Genomic DNA, 25,880 nt, shown 5'->3' on the forward strand with positions numbered 1-25,880 from the left:
CATGTTGACCAGGATGGTCTCGATCTCTTGACCTCATGATTCACCTGCCTCGGCCTCCCAAAGTGCTGGGATTACAGGCGTGAGCCACCGCGCCTGGCTGAACCTTGATTTTCTTTGTTCTCACTTCTTGATAATCTTACTTTGCATTCTGTGTTCAAAACATAGTGAACTTTTTCAGTTCTCAACTGCTTCCATGTGAAAGTTCTTCTTCCATGGGAACGCCTCCGCCATCCTGCCTCCTCTTTATCCTTCAGGTTTTTATTTTATTTATTTTTTTATTTTGAGATGGAGTTTTGTTCTTGATGCCCAGGCTGGAGTGCAACGGTGCAACCTTGGCTCACCGCAACCCCGCCTCCCGGATTTAAGTGATTCTCCAGCTTCAGCCTCCTGAGTAGCTGGGATCAAAGGCATGTGCCACAACACCTGGCTAATTTTGTATTTTTAGTAGAGATGGGGTTTCTTCATGTTGGTCAGGCTGGTCTTGAACTCCTGACCTCAGGTGATCCACTCGCCTCGGCCTCCCAAAGTGCTGGGATTACAGTGTGAGTCACCGCGCCTGGCCTATCTTTCATGTCTTATCTCAGGCATCACCTCTTCTCAGAAGCCTTCCCTCACTGCCCCATCCACTTCTTCTTGGCTCCCACAGAGCTCCATCTTGAGTCTTGAATATTCTGGCTTGTAATAATTTATTTATTTATTTGCAGTCAGCTTTATTGTGATATAATTTGCATACAGTAGAATTCACCAATTTTAAGTGTACAGTTTGATGAGTTTACACACACACACACCCCCCTACACACACAGTTGTGTAACTACCACCACAATCATGTTACAAAACATTTCCATTACTCGGAAAACTTCCTTCTGGTACCTTTGCTGTCAGTCCCCTTCTTCCACTCCCGCCTTTTTCAACCATTCATCACAGTAGTTTTGCTGTCTAGAATTTCATGTAAATGGAATCCTGCAGTGTGTGGTCTTCTGCATCTCTGACTTTGCTTTTGAGCTGCATTTGTGTTGCTGTGTGTGTCAGTAACTGTGTATTTATTGCTCAGCCCCCCTCCCCTGCCAACTTCAGGTGAGGGTCTCCATGAGGGCAGAATTGTGTCTCATTTACATTTGTTTCTTCAGATCGCAGTGTAGTGCTAGCCTGTGATAGTACTCAGTACGTGCGTCTTAAATGAAATCAAATGAATGGTTGGGGAGAGTCAGCCTTGGAGAGCTTCTGAACCCAGGTGTGCATAAGGCAGGACCCATCTGCAAGATGCTTCATGGCCTTCACATCCCACTCCAGCTGCTCCTCCATCTACCCTAGCTGGTTCTGCTCAGCAGACCCTCACTCCTCCACCCTTCTCTGACCTGCTTCCCTTTACCTGGACTTCAATTCCCTGCTCATGGTCTTAGGGCCCTGCTCCATTGCCTGCTCCAGCCTCCTCCCAATCTTTGGAAGTCTTCACACCACTGAGCCCTGGCTTCCCTGAGCCTGCCAGTCTCTCCACTCCTCCTCCTGCCTGTTCCAGGACCCTACCCACTTCAGATGTCTCAGTCCGGCTCTGCAAACCTCTCTCTCTCTGTGCCTCTGCGTCCCTTTCTGTGGGCCCCTTCTAGGATGATGGAGACAGCTGTTTGCCCCATCCTAGGGAACTAGGTTATGATTCCTCTTCCTGTCTGTCTTTTGTTTCCCCATCATTCTCTGACTCAACCACCTTCCCATAGGAGGCCACTGGGGCAACCTCTAAATTTCATTCAGACCAGAAAAGCCTCTCTTTCCCTTGGCCCTTTATCTCCTTCTCTCATCTCCTTTCTCCTCTCCCAAGTCCCCTTCACTCTTCCTGATACTCTCACTCCTCTCTGCTCACCATCCACTTCCCTTCCTCCTTCTCCTAGCCTCCTCTCTTCTCTCCCACCCAGTCTCCTCCTGTCCTTGTTCTCCTTCCTCACCCACCCCATCTCCCTCTGCCTGTGTCCTCAGGGCCTCCTCCCTTCTTTCCGAACGTCCAGTTCCAGTTCCAGGTCTCTCATTCTCTCTCTCTCTTTTTTTTTTTTTTTTTTTTGAGACAGAGTCTCGCTCTATTGCCCAGGCTGGAGTGCAGTGGTGCAATCTCGGCTCACTACAACCTCCGCCTCCTGGGTTCAAGTGATTCTTGTGCCTCAGGCTCCTGAATAACAGATCTCTTCTTTTTGCCCCTTCTCCTTGCACCACTTTTTTTCTTCTCCCCAGTTTCTTCCCTTCCTGATTTATGTGCCTTCATTTTCCCTATCTTATACCCTTTATCCTCAGAGGTTATAAGGGAGCCCCAAGAGACTTATAATCAAGACAACAAGATGTACACACACACACACACACACACACACACACACACACACAGCCACAGATGCGTGAATAAACATGTTGCATTAATGAGCACATGCATCTATTGAAAGGTATGTTCAAGGCCAAGTGTGTTGGCTCACACCTATAATTCCAGCACGTTGGGAGGCCTAGGTGGGCGGATCACCAGGTCAGGAGTTTGAGACCAGTTTGGCCAACATGGTGAAACGCTGTTTCTACTAAAAATACAAAAATTAGCCAGGCATGCTGGTGAGTGCCTGTAATCCCAGCTACTCAGGAGGCTGAGGCAGAGAATTGCTTAAACCTGGGAGGCGGAGGTTGCAGTGAGCCGAGATCATACCACTGCACTCTAGCCTGGGTGACAGAGCAAGGCTCTGTCTAAAAAAAAATACAAAAATAAATAAAAGTATGTTCAGACACATACACACAATTAAGGGCATCCATAGCTTGCAATGTTTTGCACTTAGTATACATCAGGTATTATTATTTGTATACATGTTTCTGAAAGATGAACAGGTGGAATGAGGAGGGAATAAGAGCTGAGCTTACAGGTTCCTTTGCACAGTAAAAGCCATATGCATGCACACCTGTACCCAGAGATGGCCTCACTCAGACATGCACACACACATATTCCTCAGAAGAATCTGGTATTTCTGGAACTGGGCTATTTCAGAAGCAGAGAGAGCACACATGTTTTTGCTGTGTTGCATGCAGTGTGCAGTGTACATCTTTGCATGTGCTTGGAGTTGTATACATGTGCTGCATCAGCCTTTGTGGAATCATGACTCAGGGCTGGGTGGAGCCCTACAGATCAATTAGGACAACCTGCTTGTGGGATTGCTTGACTATCCTGTTGGATCTGACTTTTGTAAGTACTTGAGGGATGTCAGCTTCTGCTTAATACGGATATTCTGGATAATTAAGAGGTACCAATCATGCATAGGCTGTGGACCACAAACTCTTAACATACTGGCAAATAAGCATGTGATATAGACAGCACATATCAAACCAAATTTTTTGTATCCTTAAAATTGGTGCCTAGCCTGGACAACATATGGAGACCTCATATCTGCTGGAAAAAAAAAATAAAAATAAAAAAAAAAAAAAGGTTGAGTATGGTGGTGCATGCCTGTGGGTCTACTTGGGAGACCGAGGCAGGAGAGGATCTCTTGAGCCCAGGAGTTTGAGGCTGCAGTGAGCCATGATTGCACTGCTGCACTCCAGCCCGGGTGACAGAGGGAGATCCTGTCTCAAACAAACAAACAGAAACAATTGGTGCTTAGTGTATACTGATTGTATGCACAATTATCATGTACTTGGTCATTCTTAGAAAGGATGACACCCCCCCCATCCCACTGACCCGTGTGCTGGTCCTTGTAGGTGCCACGGCTAAGGCAGGGAACAGGACATCCTTGGTCTCTGCCGTCTTCCTGCTTCCCTTCTGATAAGTACACAGGGTGTACATAGCTCCTCTTGGGTCTGTTGTGCACGTGCAGACTGAGGGGCCTGAGAGTCTGCTGGGTAGATTCATCGCAGGGTCCAGGATTCCTTTTTGCTCTTTCCAGAATGGATAGTGTGTGAGTTGTCATTACACACAACTTTTTTTGAGTTCTCTCCTCACTAGTGTGACCCCATGTGCCTTTGTATGCAAACTGCATGAGTGTTTCTTATGTTCAGTTTTGTTATGTGCCTTTGCCTTCTGTGGGTCACCAGAACCTGCTCATGGGCATCTCTTGTGTTCACACTAGCTAAGTGTATTAGGTTGGTGTGCCTGTTTTGTAGGCATGGAGGATAGGGTACTTCCTGCATTCATTTGTGTTGTGCACACATATATGGGTCCTGGGGAGGCTGCTTGGTAGGTGGCTATGGGGTAGTTCCATGTCCATTATGTTCATGCCCTGTAGGCCCATGTACCTAGTTTGTGTGCAGGCGGATTGGGCATTTCCTGTTTTTATTTGTGTTGTGAACACACAATGTGGATCCCAGGAGCCTGCTCTGTATGGGAGTATTGTCGTCCCATGTCCATTATGCACTTGCTGTATAAGACCCACACCTACTTTGTACGGACACAGGGTAGTATTCCTTGCATTTATTTGTGTTTTGCTCACACTGTGGGTCCCAGGAGGCTGCTCCATACAGGGAGCAGTAGGTAGTTCCGTGTCTATTATGCACATGCTGCACAGGTCCTGGGTACTTACTTTGTACGCCCACGGGGTAGGTGTTTTCTATATTTATTTATGTTACACATCTCCAGTGTAGGTCTCGGGAGCATTCTCCATACATGTGGGCAGTTGGTGATTCTCGTGTTTCGCTCACAGACACGAGGGTCCCGTGTGCCCACTCTACACACGGGGCAGCCTTGCTGATAACAAAGCGAAGGGCGGCTGCAGCTGCTAAGCCAAGACTGCGCAGCGAGTGCCTGCGTCCTCCTCCTCCTCCCTTTCCCTCCCTGCATTCCCCCTCCTTTTCCCTCCCTCCCAGGTCTGGGTACCACTTGTAACCCCATTCTCCTCTCTGCACCACTGTGCCCCTGCCAACAGGGGGCGGGAGCCATGCACCCTCCCAGGACCCTGCTCCCACCTTCCCCTAGTTGCAGCCTCTTCACCCTTGGCCTTCCTTTCCTTCTTCCCTGTCCCCAAGCCATAATGTGCCTGGCACAGGGGAGGTTCTCGATGACCAGGCACTGCCTCATCTGTTTCCTCCCTTCCCCTCCCTCCCCTTCTCCTCTCCTTTCTGCTATTCTTCTCTCCCCTATGTGCCTTTTCCCCCTTGATGCTTCCCTGGACCCTCTTGTCACCTTCTCACTTTCTGCTGTCACCCCAGACTGCCCCTTCCTCCTTTACCTGGGCTCGGTCTCTTTGCCCCCGTCCCCAACCTCGTCTACTGGATCTCATTCTCTATATCTGACTCTCCATTTATCTCTTCATGTCTCTGTCTCACAACTCTCTGTGGATCTCTGTCCAACAGAAAGCCTCTTTCAGTGTCTGTCTCCATCTCATTGTCTCTCTGTGTGTCTCCTGAGGTTTCTCTGTTCCTGTCACATTCTTGCAGTCTCTGTCCATGTCTCCACATTTCTGTCTCACTTTGACTCTCTGGGTCTCTGTCTTTCCTTTCTTTCTCTCACCATCTCTATATTTCTTTTAGTCTCTTTTTATGTCTTGATCTCTGTGTCTCTCTGCACATTTCTTTCTGTCTCTGTTTCTTAGGTTCTCTCTCAGAATCCCTATGTATATATCTCTGTGTTTCTGTCTACATCTACTTGTTTGACTCTATTTCTTTGACACTCTCTGTTTGCCTTTTTCTCTGTCTCAGTCTCAGTCTCTGTATCTTTTTGGTCTCTGTCAGCGTCTGTCTTTCTGGCTTTGCATCTCTCTTTTTCTGTCTCTCTTTCTCTGTCTCTTTCAATGGCTCCTTCTTAATCTCTGTTTCTGCAGGTCTATCTCTCTTACCCCTGTGTGTGTCTGCCTCTGTCTCTATGTCTTCCTGTCTCTGTATCTCTGCAACACTGCCTTGCACCTTCATCTGTCTCTCTTTGCATGTAGCTTTCTCTTTTCTCTGATTTGTGCATAGCTATCTCTCTTATTTCTGTGTCTCTCTCTTTGTGAATTAGTCTCTTTCTCTCCCCATATGTATATATTTTTCACTATCTCCCTGTATCTATGTGTCTACTTTTCTGTGGCTCTCTTTCTGACTCTGCATCTCTCTGCGTGGACCTTTCTCCCTATCTCTTTGTCCCTGGGTGTCTCTGTGGTTCTTGGTGCCCGTTTGTGTCCCCATCTGCTCACCCCTCTCACCTCTTCTCCTCTCTGTCCCTGTGTCTCTATGTTTCTGTGTGTCTCTGGACATTTCTCTGACTCTCTGAGTCTCTCTGCCTCCATGTCCCCTATACTTCCTGCCCTCTCCATTCTCCTTTTCCTCTTTGTCTCTGGGTGTCTCTTTGAGTCTCTGGCTTTTAGGGCCTCTCCCTGCCTTTGAGTTCCCTGTGCTCCCCACCCTTCTCTGTCTCTTTCTCTCTGTGTGTTCCTGTGTCTATTTGTTTCTAAGTGCCTCTATGTCTTTCTGTGTCTCTGAGCATCTCTCTGTCTCTATGAGTCTTTCTCTGCCTCTGCATCTTCTGTGCTCCCTGCCCTGTCTCTCTCTCTTTTCTCTCTGTCTCTGGGTGTCTCTGTGTCTCTGAGTATCTCTGGGTGTCTGTGTGTCTCTGGACCTCAGGGTCTCCCCCTACCTTTGTATCCCTCTTTGCTCCCTGCCCCTCTCCATTTCCCCCCTGTCTCTTACTGTGTGTTCGTGTGTCTCTGTGTCTCCAACTATCTCTGTGGGTCTCTGTGGCTCTCAAGGATTCTCCTTGTCTCGGTGTCCTCTTCTAGTCCTGCCCCTCTATGTCTGTGTCTCTGTTTCTCCGTATCTCTGCATCTCTCTATCTCTGTGTCTCTCTGTGTCTCTTTGGGTCTTGGGCCTCTCCCTGCCTCCGTGTCCCCTGCGCTCCCCGCCCTCTCCCTCTTCCTCTCTCCCCCCCTCGCTCTCACACTCGCGCTCTCTCTCTGAGCATCCTTGGGCCCGGGGTTGCCATGGGGACAAGGTGGGAGCCGGGGATGGCGCGCGCCTGGGCTCGCGCCGGCAGCTCAGGCGAGGAGCAGCGGCCAGAGCAGCGCCAGCAGCAGGCAGCGAGCGGGCGCGGGAGCGGGAGCGGGAGCGGGGGTAGCGTTGGCGGCGGCGGCTCCTCCTCGGCCATCCCCTCGGAGCCGTGCAGCTGACGCGCATGGCGAAGACAGCGGCGCCTACCGATGGGAGCAGCGGTAAGGCAAGGCGGCGCGGCGCAGCCGGGCGGGCGGGCGGCGGGCAGCCTCCTCCTCTCCCCAGCTCGCCTGCGCGCCCGCCCGCCTGCCCTCCCTTCTTCCCTCTCCCCTCGTAGCCCCTGCCCGCCCGCCCGCCCGCGCCGCGCTCGCCCTTCCATTTAAAAATCTTTAAAACTTTGCATATTAATATCTGCGCTTTGCATAATCTGACCCGCGCTTTATTGATTGCAAGAAGCTTAATGCAGCCGGCTCGGCCTATTGCAGAGAGCTCTCCGGGCGGGAGCCGGGCGGGCGCCGCTCGCTCCGCACCGCACTCCGGCTGCCTGCCGTCGCCGCGGCCCCGGCCCTCTCGCCTCCCTCTTGGCGCCCGGCGCCGGGGCTTTGCCCCCTGGCTGGGTATTTTTATTATTTGGGGATGGGGGGGGTCAGTTTGCTCTCGGTGGCAGTGAGGGAACCAAAGGAGAGGTGTACATGGGGGTGGGGGGGAGGGATGGGAAGAAATGGGGACGGAGAGGAGGTGAAGAGGGAGAGGAAAAGGGAGAAGGGGCAAGAAGGTTGGGGAAAGGAGAGGCGTGGAGGGGAGGCAGTATAGAGGAGAGGCAGTCGGCTGAGGACGGAGCTGAAAGGACGGAGGAGCGGAGGAGCGGGAGCCGAGGTGGAGGAGAAAGGAGGGAGGCAGGAGCGCACACTAGAGAAAGAGCCTGACGGCCGCGGAGCTGGGAAAGGAGGCAGGCAGTGGGCGCTTCGCTGCTGCTGCCCCCAGGAAAAAAAATAAAAAAAAGAAAAAAAAAAAAAAACAATGCCAATAAAAAGACGATGAAATAAAACACATCGCATCCGGGGCCACTGAACACAAAAAGGAGCGTGGACAGAGAAGAGAGGCGAGGTGGCATCTGCTCCCGGCTGGCTGCGGCGCTTCGGAGAGGCTCCCCGGGCTGGGCGGGACCCCCATTTTGACCCTGCATTTGAGGAAGGGGCGACTGTGGAGAAAATGAGGCGAGAGGGGGTCAGGGCTGGTGGCGGTACCGCCTGTTTTTTTTTTTTTTTTTCTCTTTCTCCCTCCTTTTCTGGGGGTGTGGGGGCCGGTTTAGTGTGATGATGGTGAGGATATTGGTCGGTGATGCTGCCTGAAGCTCCGAAGCAAGCAGGGTGCATAGGGGGGAGAGGTAAGGGGGCACAGGGAACGAGAAAGGGCTGGGGGGTGGGAATGCAGGGTGAGAGAAAGGAACGGGGTGCCTTGGACAGCAGAAAAGGTGAGAAATAGAAAAAAGCAGCCGGGATGGGGCACCCAGAGGCGGTGGCATCTCAGGCAGGAGGAGAGGTGGAAAACAGAGCTCCAGGGCCCCAGAGTGATGTTGGGGAGCCGCGGTGCACCCCTCAGCTCTCTGGACAAAGTCTGTAACTTGGGGAACCCCTTTGATTGCCTGCTGCCTCTTTGCTCTCTTTTCATTCCCTTTTCATGTCCTTTCTCGGCTCCTTTATTTCCATCTCCTTTACTGGCTTTTCTTTCTTCCTGTTTTCCAGTTTCTCTATCTCTTCCTCCTCTCAATAAAAGCTCTTTCTCTTTCTCCCTACCCCTTAGTTTTTCTTTTTCTATCTCCCTTATCTCTACCTCCTTCCCTTCTTTTTTCTCCTTTTTTTCCCTCCCCTCTTTCCCCCTTTCTTTTATTCTTCCTTTTCCTGCCACTCATTTCCCCTGTTGCCGGCCCTTTCTACCCCCTCCCTCAGTTTCGTTTATTCATCACTCTTGCTGCTCTGGCCTTGAACAAGGTGCCATGGAAAGGGACTCCATGCAAAGGCAGGAATCCCCAACTTCGTACAGGAGCCTAACCTCTGTTCTGAAACCCCATGAATTCCTACCCTCTCTTTTCCCCTGGGTGGGGGCTTGGGTCTTTCCCCCAGGGTTCTAGCGCCACCCCTTACTTCCTTGAGGCCTCCTGGAGAAGTCCTGCTGGATGCAAACTCGGGCTTTGGGAGGGGGAAGGGAAGATCTTAAGCAAGGGCTCATGGCTGTGGACTCAGCCCCACTGAGAAGGGTGTGGACAGAAAAGAAAATGACATGGATTCCTAGTGGGAAGTGAAAAGGGGAGGAAATTGGGGTGGAGGTCCATCTAAGAGAGTCCTTAGAGCTTTTGAGTCCAGGTAAAAGATCCTGAGAGAAATCCTTTGGCCTGATGACCACTCCCCACATTTTGCCTCCTTCCTGGGGCCTGTGGAGTTGGGGAGTAGGTCCTGGATTTAGAGAAAGACCTAATCAGCCGCTTCACTTGGTAGCTTCTAGTCTCTTGCCATCTTGTCAGGTGGATTTGTTCCTCCACCCCCCAGGATGTTAGTGGAAGGTACAGAGTCAGTGCGCAGTAGAGGGCTGGTGTGTACAGAGTCAGACCATGGCGGCAGCGTGCATGTGTACAGGGCCTGCATGCATGGCGAGATGTGTTCAGGAAGGACTATGTGTGTTGGGCCTAGAAGCCTTGGCAGAGTGAGGAGCCAAAGGTGTAGAATCATGACATGCATTTTCAGTGTGGGGTCGGATACTGGGGGTCCCCATTATGGGTGACATATGTGCATGAGGGAGTCAGTGCGTATTTGTACTGATCTCTCCCTTGTCTTGATGTTTTTGTACCATCGATATGTGTGCACTCAGGAGGCCCTCTTTGGGTCTGTGCGTGGAAGCCATCCACGCGTGTGCAGATGCATGTGCTGAGTGTGGCTTCAGCAGTGGACACGTGACACTTTGTATGTGCAGCATGTTTGGAGTAGAGGCTCTCTGTGTGGGTACCAGGTCTGAACGTAGTGTGCACATTAAAGAAAGTCACATATGTGAAAATATCATTTCTGCATGGAGATATTGTTATTGCTTGGGGTCTCTGCGTGTCCTGGGTAAGAGGGAGGGTGGGTTTGTGAAGCAGGGCCTGGGTGGAGTGATGAGACGTGTGTGAGTGCACAGAGGTCGCGGGTGTATGACTGAGTTTGACAGCATGCTTGTACAGCAACCTTGAAGCTGGGTTCAAGAAAACAAAACAAGAAAAAATCCTCTCTCCCCATAATCTACCAGCCCATGGAAACCTTCCCTGGACCTTCTGTAGTAACAAAGCTTCCCATGTCAGGGGGTGACAGGCAGGCCAGGAGTAAAGCCGATCAGGGCCACACGCGGCATCTCCAGTTGCTGATAATGCAATTCCACATCTACTTCCTGATTTATGGGTAATGCTGGACAGAGGCCCATCTTTGTCTTTGGAGAGATCCAGACCCCCATTTTCCTGAGGCTGCTGGTGAACCCTGTGGCAGATTGCAATGTCATCTTTGGGGATCGTGGTTGCCCTCACTTCCCTCTGCCATTCTTTGCAGGGAAAATGGAAGGTGTCTGTGTCAGGGCCGTGGTCGGGAAAGAACTCAGCCACATGCTGTACACACACATGCCTGTACCCATGCTGTGTGTGTATTAGAGGTTGTTAGCCTATACGTCCTAGACAGCATGCCAGCCAGGTTTTTTTTCCCAGCAAGTCCATCAGTGGCCACTCCAGCCATTCTGGTTCATATACACTCCCTTCTTGTATGCAGGGCCCATAGCCCAGAACTTCTTCCCACCAATGTGACAGCCAAGCAAGGGGCCCAACCTTAGCACCCCATTAGGTAGAGCTTTTCATAGCCCTGGTGCATAATCATAATGTGTAGAGGCATGACTTACAATGAGGGGAGCGGGGGCAGATGGCCATACCAGGGGCTACTTGGACATTGATGGGGGCAAGGGAGAAGTTTTCATCTCTGGCAAGTGCTGGTAAATTTTTAAGATATTTCAGGATAGAAATGGTTGAGAAACCCAAGTATGAAGAATTGTTAGAAGACAGAGTGGGTGTGAGGTCTCCTCAGACTGTTATCTGTTCCTCCTTATGAATATATGTCACTTGTTTTTCCCTTGGGCTCGATACCTCCTGCTCTACTAATAATAATGGCAATGATGTGCCTTACACCCACCTCACTCTTACAGCAGCCCCGATGGTGCCCCTTTCACAGATGAGGATTCTGAGGCCCACATTATTTGCTCAGCCCATCAGCAACCATGCTGACACTAGAACCAAGGTCCTCCTCATACCGACCTTTGTCTGTCCTTATTGGTCTGCCCTCTCCTATTAGCTGTCCCAGTGCCATTTCCTTTCACTGGCTCTGCCTCTTCCCCCACTTCCTCCCTGCCCCCTGAGATGTCCATCCACGGACCTGTCTCCCAGGACCTGTTGGGTGGATGGATGCCTTATGTGGCTCAGTGAGGGCTTTAAGGACCTGGGTCTCACTTTATATCCCGAAGGGAGTTCCAGCAAATGAGCATGGTCAAGCTTGTTCTGTCAGTGATGGTTTGGGGCTGGGCCTGTTCAAAGACAGGGGTTTGCATGAGCTTATGGTCTCCCCTACGCCTTCTGGTAAGCCCTGTGTCACCTTTTCAAATCTACATGATGGCCTCGGGAAGCAGATGCACTTTCTCTCACTCAATCACCACCCCATTTTCATTAGATCCCCGGGCAGGCAGCTTTCTCAGGTCTGACACATTCGGAAGGAGGCTGAAGGTGGTGGCTGCAGATACAATGTCCCTGCACTCAATAGGTATTTATTAGGTAGTGTGAATCACTTAACAAATAAAGTCCAAGAGTTCCCTGAGGTAATTGGGCAATGGTGGTATGATCACTCCTTACTTGGAAGTGATTGCTAGGCACTGACCATGGGCCGACACAGACCTGGACTCTGAAACACAACCAACCCCAGCCTTAGACAGGTGAGCACAAAGGGAGTTTCCAGGTCATTAGGAATCTGGGGAATGAGGATGGCGTGGGTTTAGACAGAGAGGTAGGTCTTTGAGGATGCTCAGGCATTGAGAAAAGTGGGGTGGTGGGAGGGCATAAATATGGCCGAGGGAAGTGGGGAGGAAGCAGCCCAGGCTGGAGATGAAGCTCTAAGAGTAGAGGTTGGCACAGTGTTGCAAATCCCTGTCTGTGGAGGCTCAGCTGCTGCTCTGAGAAGTTTGAACTTGATCTGGCTGGCAGCGGGGAGCTATCATGCCTGTAATCACACACACATACACATGTACACATGCATCTTGTGACAATGTGCTTTGGACAATACGGACTTGTATGTGAGCATGAGTGTGCTTGTGCCACACACACAAGGCCCTTTATTCTGGCATCCATTCAGGGTCTCCCTCACAGAAACCAACAAGGTGGCAGGGCGGGCTACGTTAGTCCTCACTCTCAGGATCCTATAATGTACAGAGCTGTGGCCCACACATGCAAGGATAAGAGCGGGCTGGGGACCCTCCCCCACCCGGGGTGCAGACTCATGTGGCATTCACAGACTTAATCCGCTGCAGTGAGGGCAGGGAGGCAGCATCTGTCACTTTCACAAACACAAGCAGTGGAGTCTGAGAGAGCCACATTCCACTTGCTCACAACTGCTTGAGAAACAGACGCCTGTACTGCACTGCCCCCCATGCCCAAAACAGAGACGGCCCCTCATGGCCCCCCAAACCAAGCCCAGGCCAATACACCAAGTCACTCCTACATTAAAGTGCACACACACACACACACACACACACACACACACACGAAGCACAGCCCCTGACATTCTGTCTCCCCATAAGCACAACAATGTACTCAGGCACTCTGACTTTAAGCACAGCTACTGACTTCCTAACCCTTTATTCACACACAGATACACACTCATTTTGACTTAAAGCACAGCTGTAGCCATCCCACCACCCATACACATATACCTACAAGCGGACTTCCACACATACTCAAACATACAGCCTCACAATCCACCAGAAGCACTGTGGCCAGCGGTCATTGAAGAATGACAGCCTGAGCAGTGTGCTGAGGGGAGGGTCGCCCTGAGGCATGGGCCGAGGGTCATAGAACAGGGTACATTAGAATCCCTTGAGGAAAAGGTCAGGCCGACCCCAAAAGGGTTCCATTGGTCCGGACGGTTCTGCCAGGTAAGGGAGATTCAACAAATGCAGGCCAGAGGCAGGAGTCGGCTAATGGCCGAGGCTGCCAATGGCCGAGATGGCTGGTCAGCGAGGAAGGGAGGCTCGACAATTGATGTGACTCAGAGCTGGACAAATGATGGCGCATTTGGCTGAAGCTGGCTGGGGGGCCCAAGACTAGAGACCAGGCAGCCATTCTCACCTCTGCAGGGAAAGGGCCAGATCAGGCTCTGTTGCAGCAGGGTGGGTTTTCCAGCCTGGCTCCACCGTGTATCCTGCCTGCCATGTGTATCTTGGGGTCTTTGTATGTGTGCATGTTTGTGTGCATGTGTGTTCATATATTTATCTGCAGTTGTCATTGCATGCCTACCTCTGTAGAACTTTGTGTCTTTGGGACTTTTGGTGTGTATCTATGTTCGTGCCTTTGTGTTTGCGTTTACTTGTGTATATATGTGTACATGCCCACCCACAAAGTGTTCAGGGACATTTCTTGTTAGACTGCATTTTTGTGTCTGTGTGTGTGTGTTTGTGTCTATTAAATGTGTAGACATCTTTCTTATTGTAAGACACTATGCATTCTTGAGCGTTTGTGTGTATATATGTGTGTGTGTGTGTATATATATATATATTTTTTTTTTTTTTTTTTTTGGCGTTGGGGTGAAGGTTAGGGTAGGGAAGAAGTGATGGGTCTGGCTCTGCACTCTACACTATCCATGCATCTGGTGACCCAAAAGGCCATCTTTGTGCATCTATTTGAGCCTCTGTCTAGGTGTTGGCGGGCATGGGCTTATGTGCTTGCCTGTTTCAGAGTTTGAATTATCTGTGTGTCCACAGCAGCATCTCCCTATGAACATGTCTGTGGGTGGAGTGGGCCAGACTAGGATGAGAGGGGCATCTCCCTGAATCTCATCAGACCTCTGGAGGGGGTCACACAACCCATGCTGAGCCTGGCTGGGATCCAGCAGCACGGCACAGTGCAGACCACCCCTCCTCCTCCTTTTTCCCCCATGACCTTTGAGCACAGCAGCCCCAAATACATATTTATCAGAGGGGCTGTGGGGACCAGCCCCTCCCCCACCACTCCCCTCAGGGCCCAGCCTGCCTGGCTGTGGAGAAATTAACCTTGTGACACAGGAGCTCGCTGACACCCCGGCCCCCTCCCCATCTGCAAGGCACATATGAGCAAGGATGTGTGTGTGTGAGAGAGAGAGAGATAGAGAAAAGGTACTCATCCAGCCTGGGAAGGCAGCAGCAGATAGGGGAAGAAAGACACAGATACACGTGCACACATGTTTGTATCACCCCTGATATACACACACACACACACACACACACACACACACACTCTCTCTCACCAAACTAGAGAGGCCACATAAAAATCTTGAACAGATACACAGGCAAATACTGAAATACATGTGCATGCAGACACATGGACACATGCCATGATCCTGCAAGAGACATACACACAGATTCTGAAACACATGATAGCCATGTGCACCCCTTGGTCCTGAGACCCAGGTATCCATACTTTAGGTCAGAGATTCTCTAAAAAAATTCATAGATACTAAACCCTGCTGATGCACATAGACATTTGTGTATTTGTCCACAGAGTTGCCAAAACGGACACACCAGGTTTGGAAATAAGGATAAATACATATTCAGACACAGGTATGAAAACCCAGATGTCGGGTACAGGCACATAGGTGCTGAGACCTCTCAGGGCAAGACAGACACCAACACGCTGTGCTTCTTGCGTAGAGATTTGTTTTTCAATAGAAAATGTACAAATAGAGATAATAACACATGGCAGCATCCCAGCCTACATGCCTGTGGGTGCACACAGGCTACGTTCCAAGATCCTACAGGGAGGCCACACATGGTGACCGAAAGGGCTATGCCCTGAGTTATGGCACACAAACACACCCCCAGGCTAGCTTCATCCCCTTAAAGTGAAACTAAGTAGGTAGATGTTCAAGTTTAAAAATGTGAATGGAATTAATTAACTCATCACAAAGGTACTGAGCCCCTATAGGAGTCAGGCCTTGTCTTAGAAGCTGAGGAAATAGTGGTTTACAAGACAGACCTGGGCCTTGCTCTCTAAGAGCTCCAAGCCAACAGGACTAGCACTGATCAGACCTCAATGTATAGTTAGTTATAAATAGAGATAGCATCTGGGAAGGAGAGGAAAAAGGGGCTACAGGAGGGCATCATGGGAGAAACTGGTTTAGATTGGTGGGCCAGGTGTAACACCTCTGAGGAAGTGTCGTTTAAGCTTGGCATCAGATACAACGCACAGATTCTAAATATGTACACATATCCCTCCTGAAACTCACAGAGGCCACACAGGCATAAATAATGCAGCACTCAGATGCCCCTACTCTCACCTCACTATGCCATACTTGTCCCACTAGGAAACTCCTCTGGCATGTCCCTAAGTGGGAAATAGTTTCCCTCCACCTGGGTCCTAGGTTCTGGAGACTGGATGAGGTGCACAAAGCATTCTGGGGCAGTGCTGAGTGGGGAGCCCAAGAGGATTCACCAAGGAGGAGACATGGAGAGGGTGATTAGGTGCAGAGAAGAGAGACAGAAGACTTTCTAAATGGAGGTGTTAGCCTGGGCAAGGGCACGGACATATGAACAAGCATAGACTGTTCCCAACAATCATGTAAGGCCCAGGGTCATGGGACCTTCAGGAGGACTGAGAGGAGACTTTACATGATTGGGAAGGGCTGTGAGGCTTGGGATTTATTCTGGGCATACCACATAACCACAAAGTGGTTTTGAGAAGGGACTAGATAGGGCGTGTGAGCCAGGTACTAAGTCTGATCTCTCTGAGCCTTGTGGTGGGGGTAGGACAGGATGGGTAGCCCCTGGGGGAAGGGATCCAGTGAGCAGGCCACCAGTCACAAGGCCTTCTGTTCTACCTGTCCAGTCTGGGAACCCTGGACAAGGCCTGGCAAGGGAATTGGTAAAGACTACCTTTGCCTTGCTTCCAGCCCCATATCTTGGCCGCTGCTATGACTTGCCCCCAAATAGAGATTTGCTAGAGGATAGGGGTCAGGGACTATAGTTCCCATTAGTTCCTATTGACATTCTACTGATTTCTGAGCCTCCTGTGGCCAGGCCTGAGCTGCATGCCCAGTCACACAGTTGAGTCAGATCTTTCCATGTTCCAGAGGAGGCCTCAGTCTGGGGAGGTTGACCCTGACAAAGCCCTGTCAAAGGACTCCAAGGGCTTACTGAGGGCTTCTTGGGCTTGTTCTTGGAGAATGAATGGGTCAGAAGGCTCCATGGGATATTATGGGCAATGGATGAGGATGGAGCCTGGTTTGTGAAGGTGAGACCAACCCTCACCTGCCACAGAGAGAGCCTGTCATTTCTCCCATCACACTTAAAACATCTTTCTTGGCCTACAAGCCCTGCATGAACTAGCGCCTGTCTGTCTATTCAATGTTTACTCCCTCCCTCCTGGCTCGGGAAGCTCAAGCCATTTCAGCCTTCTTGCTGTTCCTTAAACCTTTTTCCTCACCCAGGGCCTTTGCACTTGCTGTTTCCTTTGCCAGAAAAGCTCTTAAAACCTACCTTCTCTGACAGGCCTTTCCTTTATGTTTAAAATAGATGCTTTTTTTTGAGTGGGAGTGGCGCAGAGTCTTGCTCTGGTGCAGTGGTACGATCTTAGCTCACTGCAACCTCTGCCTCCTGGGTTCAAGCGATTCTCATGCCTCAGCCTCTGGAGTAGCTGGTACTACAGGCATAGGCCACTACAACTGGCTAATTTTTTTATTTTTGTAGAGACGGGGTTTCACCATACTGGCCAGGCTGGTCTTGAACTCCTGACCTCAGGTGATCTGCCCACCTTAACCTCCCAAAGTGCTGGGATTACAAATGTGAGCCACTGCGCCCAGTCAATAGCAGCATCTTGTAAGGCACCCTCTCCCTGTTTTATTTTCCTTCTTAGCTCTTAAATATATTTTCTTGTCTATGGTATCTCTTCCTCCACTAGAAGGTGGATTCCACGATGGCAGGGACTTTGTCTTGTTCATAGTTGTATCCATAGTGTGTAGCACAGTGCCTAAAACATGATAAGTACTTACTGGGTGTTCTTTTACATGAACTGAAGCCAGATTCCCTGTCACCTACTTGCTCAATATAATGGTGGAGGTAGATGTCTGCTGTGTCAGATAAGGGTGGCAGAGCTCACCTTCAAGGGGGCTGCACCTACCAGTGCTGGAGGGGTACATTGGCAAGTGAGTTCACCTCCTACCTGACCCTCAAAGCACCCAGAGTCCAAAACCATCATCATCCTGGGTCTGTATGCTCCCATCCCACACCCTTATCTCCCTCACAACACTCCCCTCACTCCAACCAACTCCTGCTTACTCCCATTGTCAGATCTGCTCACCCCCCAACACAGGCTGCTGCCCTTCCCCTCCTTCACCTCCAGCATACACTCTGATGGCCCCCGCCCCCAGACACAAAGGAGGGAAGACCACAGACTGTGGAGTCAGACACACCCGGCTTTGAGTCACATCACTCCTTTTAAGCCTCGAGTTTCCTTGTCGGCAAAATAAGGTTTTTGTGGGGATGAAGAGCAGTGGCACGTGTGATGATGACGCTAATAATAGCTGCTATTTATTGAGTACCTGCCAGGTGTTAGGCATTGTGCGAGGTGCTTTGAACTTTTTTTTTGTTGTTCATTTTAAAAAATGGAGAAAAAAAAACCTCTGAGCATGGAATGTCCCCAGAGCATGAGACCTGGTGCCCAGTGCTGTGAATGACAAAAGTGAACAGAGCCCATCTGCACAGAGCTTACTATTCCAGTGTGTGCACACACATACCCGAAGTGTCACACCAGTCAGGTGATTGGGGGCTTACACTCCTGTATTCGATGCTTTTCTGTAGAAACCCAAAGAGATAGTTTGGGGGCCATTGCAGCAGCAGCTCTCACAGATAAGGGGCCATCCCCAGCCATCCTTAATTCCCCTTTAGCAACCTAATGGGAGCTTTCATTGTTCATATCTGGATTGCAGGGCCCAGCGTGAGATCTGGCTTAGAATTGGCCTGAGGGAATGCTTACTGAATGAATGAATGAATGAATGAACAAAGGAATATATTTAGCTGAGTGTCTTCATTGCATTTATTCATTTGCTCAGATTACCAAGACATACATTCTCCCTTCCCCACCTACCACCTTCACTTACTACTCACAGCATTTGTGGCTGCTGATGGTCATACTAATCATTTCTCCCACTCATTGCCCCTTTTTTGTGTGTCAGGCCTTTTGCTAAGTTCCCTAGAAGCATGGGATTGTTGGCTTCTCGCATCAACAAAATGAGGCAGCTATTATTATTATCTTCATGCTGTCTTTGAGCAAACGAAAGCTCAGAGAGGTGAAGTGACTTACCCAGGGCCACACCATGCGGCAGTGGCTGACCTAGTGTTTACCCACTGTGCTCTTCCGCCCCACAGAAGTGCACATTCTCTCAGTAGTCTGCATGCACACTAGTTCTTGCAGTTTTCCCCCTCCCAGTAGTTGGATGGCACTATGTAGGATGCAGGAGTCCAGAGGTCCAGCTTCTGGTCCCGGCTATGTCATGACCAGTTGAGTAGCTCTGGGAAAATCCCCTCCCTCCCTCTGGGTCTTGGTTTTCCCTCCAGCAGTTCCTCCTGTCTGTAAGCCCTCAGCCAGTTTCCTGAAGAGGGGACAGGGGACTGTATTCGGCTTGGTGCTACCCCAACCACTCTATTGAGAGCAGAAGCCAGAGGATAGAGCTCTTCTCCGTTCAGCAGACTTCAAATTCATTCACATTCTTGAAGGCACTGAACTCTGCTGGGTTTGGACATAAGGGAGGACGTAAGACAAGCCTGGCTGGGAAAGGGAGAGGGGAGCAGAGAAACAGCACTCACTGTGCTTCCACTGAGCACCTAGCCACCGTCTGCCAATTACAGACAAATGGTATGATGCATGTTCATTGTAGAAATAACAGAAAACACTGAAATTCAATGAGATGAGAAGAAAATGACCATTAATAATCTAGTTAAGCGAACAACAAAAAAGATATTACCTTTTCAGTGTCTATCTTTTTTTTTTTTCTTTGAGATAGCCTGTCACCCGGGCTGGAGTGCAGTGGAGAGATCTTGGCTCACTGCAAAATCTACCTCCAAGGCGAAAGCGACCCTCCCACTTCAGCCTCCCAAATAGCTAAGACTATAAGTATGTGGCACCACCACACCCAGCTAATTTTTGTATTTTTTGTAGAGAGAGTCTTGCTATGTTGCCCAGGCTGGTCTTGAACTCCTGGGCTCAAGGGATCCGCCCACCTCGGCCTCCCAAAGTGCTGGGATTACAGGTGTGAACCATTTCGCCTGGACTGTCTGTCCTAGATAGCTTTTTTTTCCCAAAGGGGACTATGCCTATGAATTTATCCAAAGAACTTATTAAAATTTAGATACCTGGGACCCAAACAGATTTAAAAAATTTTTTTTTTGACGTGGAGTCTCACACTGTCACCTGAGCTGAAGTACAATGGCGTGATCTTGGCTCACGGCAACCTCCGCCTCCCAGGTTCAGGCGATTCTCCTGCCTCAGCCTCCACCTGCCAACACACCTGGCTAGTTTTTTGTGTTTTTAGTAGAGATGGGGTTTCACTATGTTGGCCATGCTGGTCTCAAACTCCTGACCTTGTGGTCTACCTGCCTTGGCCTCACAAAGTGCTGGGATTACAGGCGTGAGCCACCACACCTGACTTTTTTTTTTTTTTGAGGCAGAGTGTCACTCTGTTGTCCAGACTAGAGTGCTAGAGTATGGTGGTGCAGTCTCAGCTCACTACAACTTCTGCCTCCCAGGTTCAAGAGATTCTCCTGCCTCAGCCTCCTGAGTAGCTAGGATTACAGGTGCCTGCCACCACACCTGGCTAATTTTTGTATTTTTAGTAGAGATAGGTTTTCACCATATTAACCAGACTGGTCCAAACTCAGAATTCTGATTTCTGTTCCAAATTTATTTATTTTTGGTGAGGGGAAGCATCTGGATGTGTATTTTGTAAAAATGGGATGATATGCTACATACTTGTTTATAACTTGCCTATTCTTCTTCCTAACAACAGATTATGAACATGGTTCCCTTGTCGATGATTTTATTTCATGGTATGAGCTGAGAGGAGTGTTAAAAAAAGAATGTATTTTGAGCATGTTTTCTAGTACTCTACAGTCCTTCTTTTTTATGGGTGCTATACCATCATTTATTATACCAATCCCCACTCATACGACTTCTAGGTTGTTTTCTGTTTCTCCTGTTATAATTATCCCCAGTTAACAGATGAAGACATTGAGGCTTTGATGTGAAGCTTCTCATATATGTGAAAAGCTAAGGCATGGTCAGAGGGGAGCTGGGGATGGCTTGGGTGCTGGCACAGTCCCTGGCTTCCCTCAGGGAGGGACTGAGGGACTGGGTAGAGGAAGCCCCCAAGATATAAGACATGTGACATGTCAGAGGGGAGGCAGGGGCCCTTCAGGAGGAGACCACCCTTTTCCAGGCCCTAGAACCAGGTGTGATTCCGGCCTAAGCCCTGCCGCCCTCAGGCTTCCCTCATCCCTTCCACTGCCCCCCTCCCTGAGCCCACTCACTGCCTGCTCCATCCTTGCCAGCTTATCAATAGGTTAAGTGGTCAGGTCAGCGATATTGACCATTTGATTAGGACCTTGTCAGATCAATCCCTGGCTCATCTCGTGGGCCTCCTCCCCTGCCCACACACTCCTTCCTGTTCTTTTGCGCCAGGGAGCAGGTGGCCATAGAAGCCTCTGCCCTCCCCACACAGCACCCCAGAACCAGGAACCCCATGGCCTTTGTGGGCCATTCCTGGTCCTCTGTCTAGGTGCCCAGTTCCTGTACCTTCTCCTTGCATCCAACTGTCTTGCTCATAGTCATTAGATCTTGTTTGCTGTATGTCCCCTCCCGCTTGGAGTCTAGTCAGTCAGAGCTGCCCCCACTTGGCTGTATAACCTTGAGCAAGTAATTTTACCTCTCTGAGCCTCCATTTTCCACAGCAGTGTCATGGGATGACACTCGCCAAACAAATGTGAGATGCTGAGAGATCACACCTGCAATGGCCCACCCTGGTGCATGACTAGCAATCAGGAAATGCCAGTACTGATGCATCTGTGAGTGCCAGTGTTTCTGTCCATCTGTCTGTCAGTGGGGGTGTATGTGGACATTCTGTGTCTGTGGGGGCAAGTGGCCCCATCATTCTTAGGTCTGTCCCAAGCCCTAGCTTGGGGCCATTCCCTGTGCTGGGCAATGCTTCAGACCCTCAAAGGAGCCAGACCCTGCCCTGCCCTCAAGGAGCTCACAGTCTGCCATGTACGTGGCAAACTGACCCCAGGACACAGCAAACCATTATGTACACCAGCTGTGAGGAGACTTGAGGGGCCAGGACCAAACCCTGAGCTTGCTTTCCCTCTGTGAACAGTGGAATCTACCCTTTATGTGGCACAGCTGCAGGAAATGTAGGCTTTGGGGTCGGACACATAGTTTCAAATCCTGGCTGTCACATCAGTTTCAATTCCTGTGCCTGGTAACTGTAGGCCAGCTGCTGCCCTTCTGTGTTCCTCAGAGTCCCTATCTGTACAATGGTAGAAGATATCTTTTAAATAGTTTCCAGTCTTAAGACACTGCTGGGAATACAGCTCCCAGATCCCATGGACTGTCTCTCTACTTGGAGATGTTGTCTGCTTGGGAGGGGGGGTCCTCTCCCCTCTGTTGGAGGGCATATTGGGGTTTGGTAACCTGGGAGGTGGGATGAGAGTTGGAGGTAGATATGCCAGGGGTAGTGCTGCCCATGGGCACCACAGCCCCAGGTAGCAGAGGGTGGGGAGACTGAAGTGTGGGCCCTGCTGGAGGGAAGCCCAAGGTAGGGGCGCTGCCTGGGGGAAGACCCCAGCCCTAAGGCACTGTCTGACTCTGCCCCCCCACCCAGGCGTGGGGATTCCCTTGCCCGCCCCACCATCACTTACACCAATATTGACGGTTAATGCCGTGTCGCTACCGTGTTCAACACTCAGCGCGGCTAATTGTTTTGACTGGGAATCGGCAAGGCGATTAAACGCCATCGATTTTGCCCTGCGCGCTGCATCGATTTTTAAATTTCCTATTGATCCTGGCCCTAAATCTCCTTAACCAAGACCTCACCGTGGAGATGACAGCCGCTGATTAGCTCCAGGGCGGGGGTTGGGGGGAAGCAGCCCCTGAGGGGGGAGCAACCCTAGCTCCTCCCTCCCCCCAGGAACTAGGGGTTCTGGTCCCCTACTGCCCCTGAAGATTAAGGCCCAGAGTGAGAAAGGACAGATGGAGGAGGAAGTGGGGAGACCCCTGGCCCTTTTTACCTCCCTTTTTCTTCTTGTTTGGGCTTCCTTCATTTCTTTTTTTTTTTTTTGAGACGGAGTTTCGCTCTTGTTACCCAGGCTGGAGTGCAATGGCGCGATCTCGGCTTACCGCAACCTCCCGGGTTCAGGCAATTCTCCTGCCTCAGCCTCCTGAGTAGCTGGGATTACAGGCACGCGCCACCATGCCCAGCTGAGTTTTTGTAGTTTTTTAGTAGAGACGGGGTTTCACCATGTTGACCAGGATGGTCTCGATCTCTTGACCTCGTGATCCACCCGCCTCGGCCTCCCAAAGTGCTGGGATTACAGGCGTGAGCCACCGCGCCCGGCCCGGGCTTCCTTCATTTCTATCTGTCTGTGTCTCCCCATCTCTTCTCTTTCTCTGTTTTCCTCTTTCTCAGTCTATCTTTTCTTTCTCTGCTTCCTCTTCTTGAACTCTGGTGCCTCCCTTAATTCCTCACTCTTCCTTCCTGCAGCGTTGTGGAGAGGCTCAGCAAACCCTCTTTGTGGATGGGCCTCCTGACCTCTTGCCTACCTCTCTGTTCTCTCCATCTTGGACACAGCAGGTAGAAGGACCTTTCCAAAGGCAAACGGATTGTATCCCCCTCCCTCTCCAACGAAGCCCTGGCTTCTTGGACTAGGCACTTGAGGCCCTGCAGGGAGCAGCCCCTGCAATCTGGAAGCCTCGTTCTTCCTCACTTCTCTCATTGAACCCCGGACAGGCAAAGGCCTGGCATTCTTTTTCCTTGCACCTGGTTTTCTCTGACTAAAGTTTGTCTTCCAGGTTCAGCTTGGGTGTTGTTTCCTCCTTAAGTCTTCTGTGATCTCACCCAGGATGCCTGCAGCACCCTCTGCTTACCCCAGCGTATTGGCATTGGCTCTTCCTTCTGTCTCCCCAACTTGCCTGTGAGCCCCGTAATAGAGCAGAGACCTTGTCTAATTCATCTCTGTCCCCCACCACACTTGATTCAGAGCCAGAGAAACCTCAATATTTGTTAATGAACTAAATGCATAAATGAATGGACAAATGTACAAGTCAGAAATATCATTATGAGTTTTATTTTTATCTCCCACAGCACATAGGTACCTATTAACGAGTAACCCTTTCAAATTTCTTTCTCATTTGATCCTCCTAGCAGTCCTTTGAGATAAACAGTTCAATCAATTAATTCCTCTATTTACCTATCTATCACTTAGTCATCCATGATGCACTATTGAGCATCTCAAATTTGCCAGGCCCTCTGCCAAACACAAAAGCTGCAAGATGCAGTCCCTGTACTTTAAGAAGCTTCCAGTCTGATGGGAAAATGAATGTTCCACAATGGCAGGCACCAGTATGCGCATTTATGAGATGGGGACACTGAGGCTCGGAGGCCAGAAATGACCACTGCAGACAACAAGTGGCTGATTGGACCTGAGTCCCAGGCACCTGACTCCACAGTTCGCCAACTGCAGCTCCTGATGGTGTGACAGGAAGAGGGTTCCTCCGCTAGAGGAGTGCATCATCCTGCATGAGGGTGAGATGAATCCTCTGGGATGTTGACTGCAGTCTCCTCTCTTTCCAGGTTCTCGACTGGACTGGGTTGGTGGCCTGAATGTATTAGCTTCACTGCGTCTGCCCAAGAGGTAAGGACCGTGGCCTCAGAGTTTTGCTTAATGATGCACTAGGGATCCTGTTTTCTCACAGAAGTCCCTGCTTTCCCATCCTTGTCTCTGGCCTCACCCTGGGGATTGCTGCCCCTCTCCACTCTGGCCACTCAGAGATTAGAATCTGACTGCTTTGTTTTCACCGTCCATGGATCCTGTGGCTTTTGTGTCAAACAAGTGGTTCTTGGTGTTTGTGACTATAGGTGTTTCTGCTGGTGAGCGTTAGGACTTAGTAGGAGTGAGATAGGGGTAACTTGGTGGCTTAGATCACAGCTTCGGGGTCAAGCACACCTATGTTTAATCTCTTTTCCTGACTTCGAGGGACTTGGGAAAGTTGGAGCCTCCATTTCCTTATCTGTAAATGGGAATACTAATAGAATCCACCTTAAGTGCCATCCTGAGAGCAAAAGGAGACAGAGGAAGAAGAGCCAGGTGGCTGAGTGATCCTGGACATGGCTCAGTTTCTCCATCTGTCAAAGGAGGGTAATTAATAGGATTTACCTTGCAGAGGTGGTTTGACGATGAAAGTACGTATTTCCTAAAATTGTGTAGCTGGAGGAAGTGGGAGCTTGAAATATGGCTGGAAGCATTCCCCTGAACAAAGAAGGTTTTATGAAGCCCCTCCCTAAAGCCCACTGAGACTCTCAGGTAGAAGTGGTAGTTATCTTGTTGCCCACCTCTGTGGGAAGCAGGGGCTCTGGCCATTTGCCCTTATGTTTGCTCCAGTTGGCTTGATGAGGCCCTGGCATTGAACATCTAGGGAGCAGGGTAGACAGGACTTCTGGGGTGGAACGCCCTCCTACTGCCACCCCTATTCCCACCATCGAAGCTTAACCCACAGGCCTCAGGACCCCAGGGAGGCCTCTGGGTGCCCTCGTTGGACTCCTACCCAGGTGTGCTTTGCTATACCAGGAATCACAGACTCATTTTAACAAGCAGATGGAAGCTGTAGCCCAGGGTTTGCAACCCGGTATTGTAAGGACTGTGATGGACTGGAAAATGCATGGGTTGGGGAGCTGCTTTTTAGCTCCACTGACTGTTCTCATGCACAGATGCAACCCTGACTTACCAGTTTTTGATTTTTCAAGAGAAGCCAGAAACCCAGACTTGTGTGTGACGTCTTTCAATCTTTAAATGTTGGTGACTAATGCAAAACTTCCAAAATCTCCTTTGGTCCAAACCACATGTTTCAGGCAACCTTTGGCCCATAGATGTCTAGTTTTGCAACAGTACAGAGCATCTCCCAGGAAAACACATACCTACGTTTACCCAGTTGTGCTACACTTTGGGATGGTCACAGATCCCCTGAAGCTCATTCATGGACCCCTGTTATCACTGCTGAGGAACATGAGAATATTCATTCCAGAACATGTCATTTCTCTAGCGTGCTTTTCTCCAGGGAACTGGAGTTGCAGCTTTTCCAGGAATCCTCACATCCTCAAAAAGAGGGTCAAGGAGTTTCCACGTTGCAGAATTAGTTTGGGAGCTAGAGACTGGCTTTGAGGAATGCCTGAAATCTGGGCTGAAATGTTTCTAGTTGGGTAGAGGTTACAGTCAGGTCTGTGATTTTATTTCTTTGCCTTCAAATAGATGTTCATTAAATATCCATGATTTCATGGACATATGGGTGACTGACTTGGTAACACATGTAATCATAATAGGGCTGGTACATTCCATTGAAGAAACTGACATTTATTAGGGGCCACTTTTGTGTGAGGGCCTGTTCTGGGCACTTTGCTTTTTTTTTTTTTTTTTTTTT

The 25,880-nt window shown here is 50.0% G+C and overlaps 1 protein-coding gene across 2 annotated transcripts in view; it reads left to right on the forward strand.

The window, feature by feature from the left end:
- The first annotated feature begins 7,026 nt into the window (after positions 1-7,026).
- POU2F2 (POU class 2 homeobox 2) overlaps positions 7,027-25,880 on the forward strand; it is an 88,337-nt gene continuing 69,483 nt past the window's right edge. The window contains exons 1-2 of one of the 2 annotated variants that reach the window (XM_037729417.1): positions 7,027-7,125; positions 24,040-24,100. The gene's annotated coding sequence lies outside the window, so the exon portion shown is untranslated. Of the gene's footprint in view, positions 7,126-8,231; positions 8,292-24,039; positions 24,101-25,880 lie in introns of those variants that run through there. The other variant, XM_037729418.1, reaches the window with a different exon arrangement.

This window comes from Cebus imitator, unplaced genomic scaffold, assembly GCF_001604975.1.
Source record: "Cebus imitator isolate Cc_AM_T3 unplaced genomic scaffold, Cebus_imitator-1.0 Scaffold306, whole genome shotgun sequence".
In the NCBI taxonomy this organism is placed as follows: domain Eukaryota; kingdom Metazoa; phylum Chordata; class Mammalia; order Primates; family Cebidae; genus Cebus; species Cebus imitator.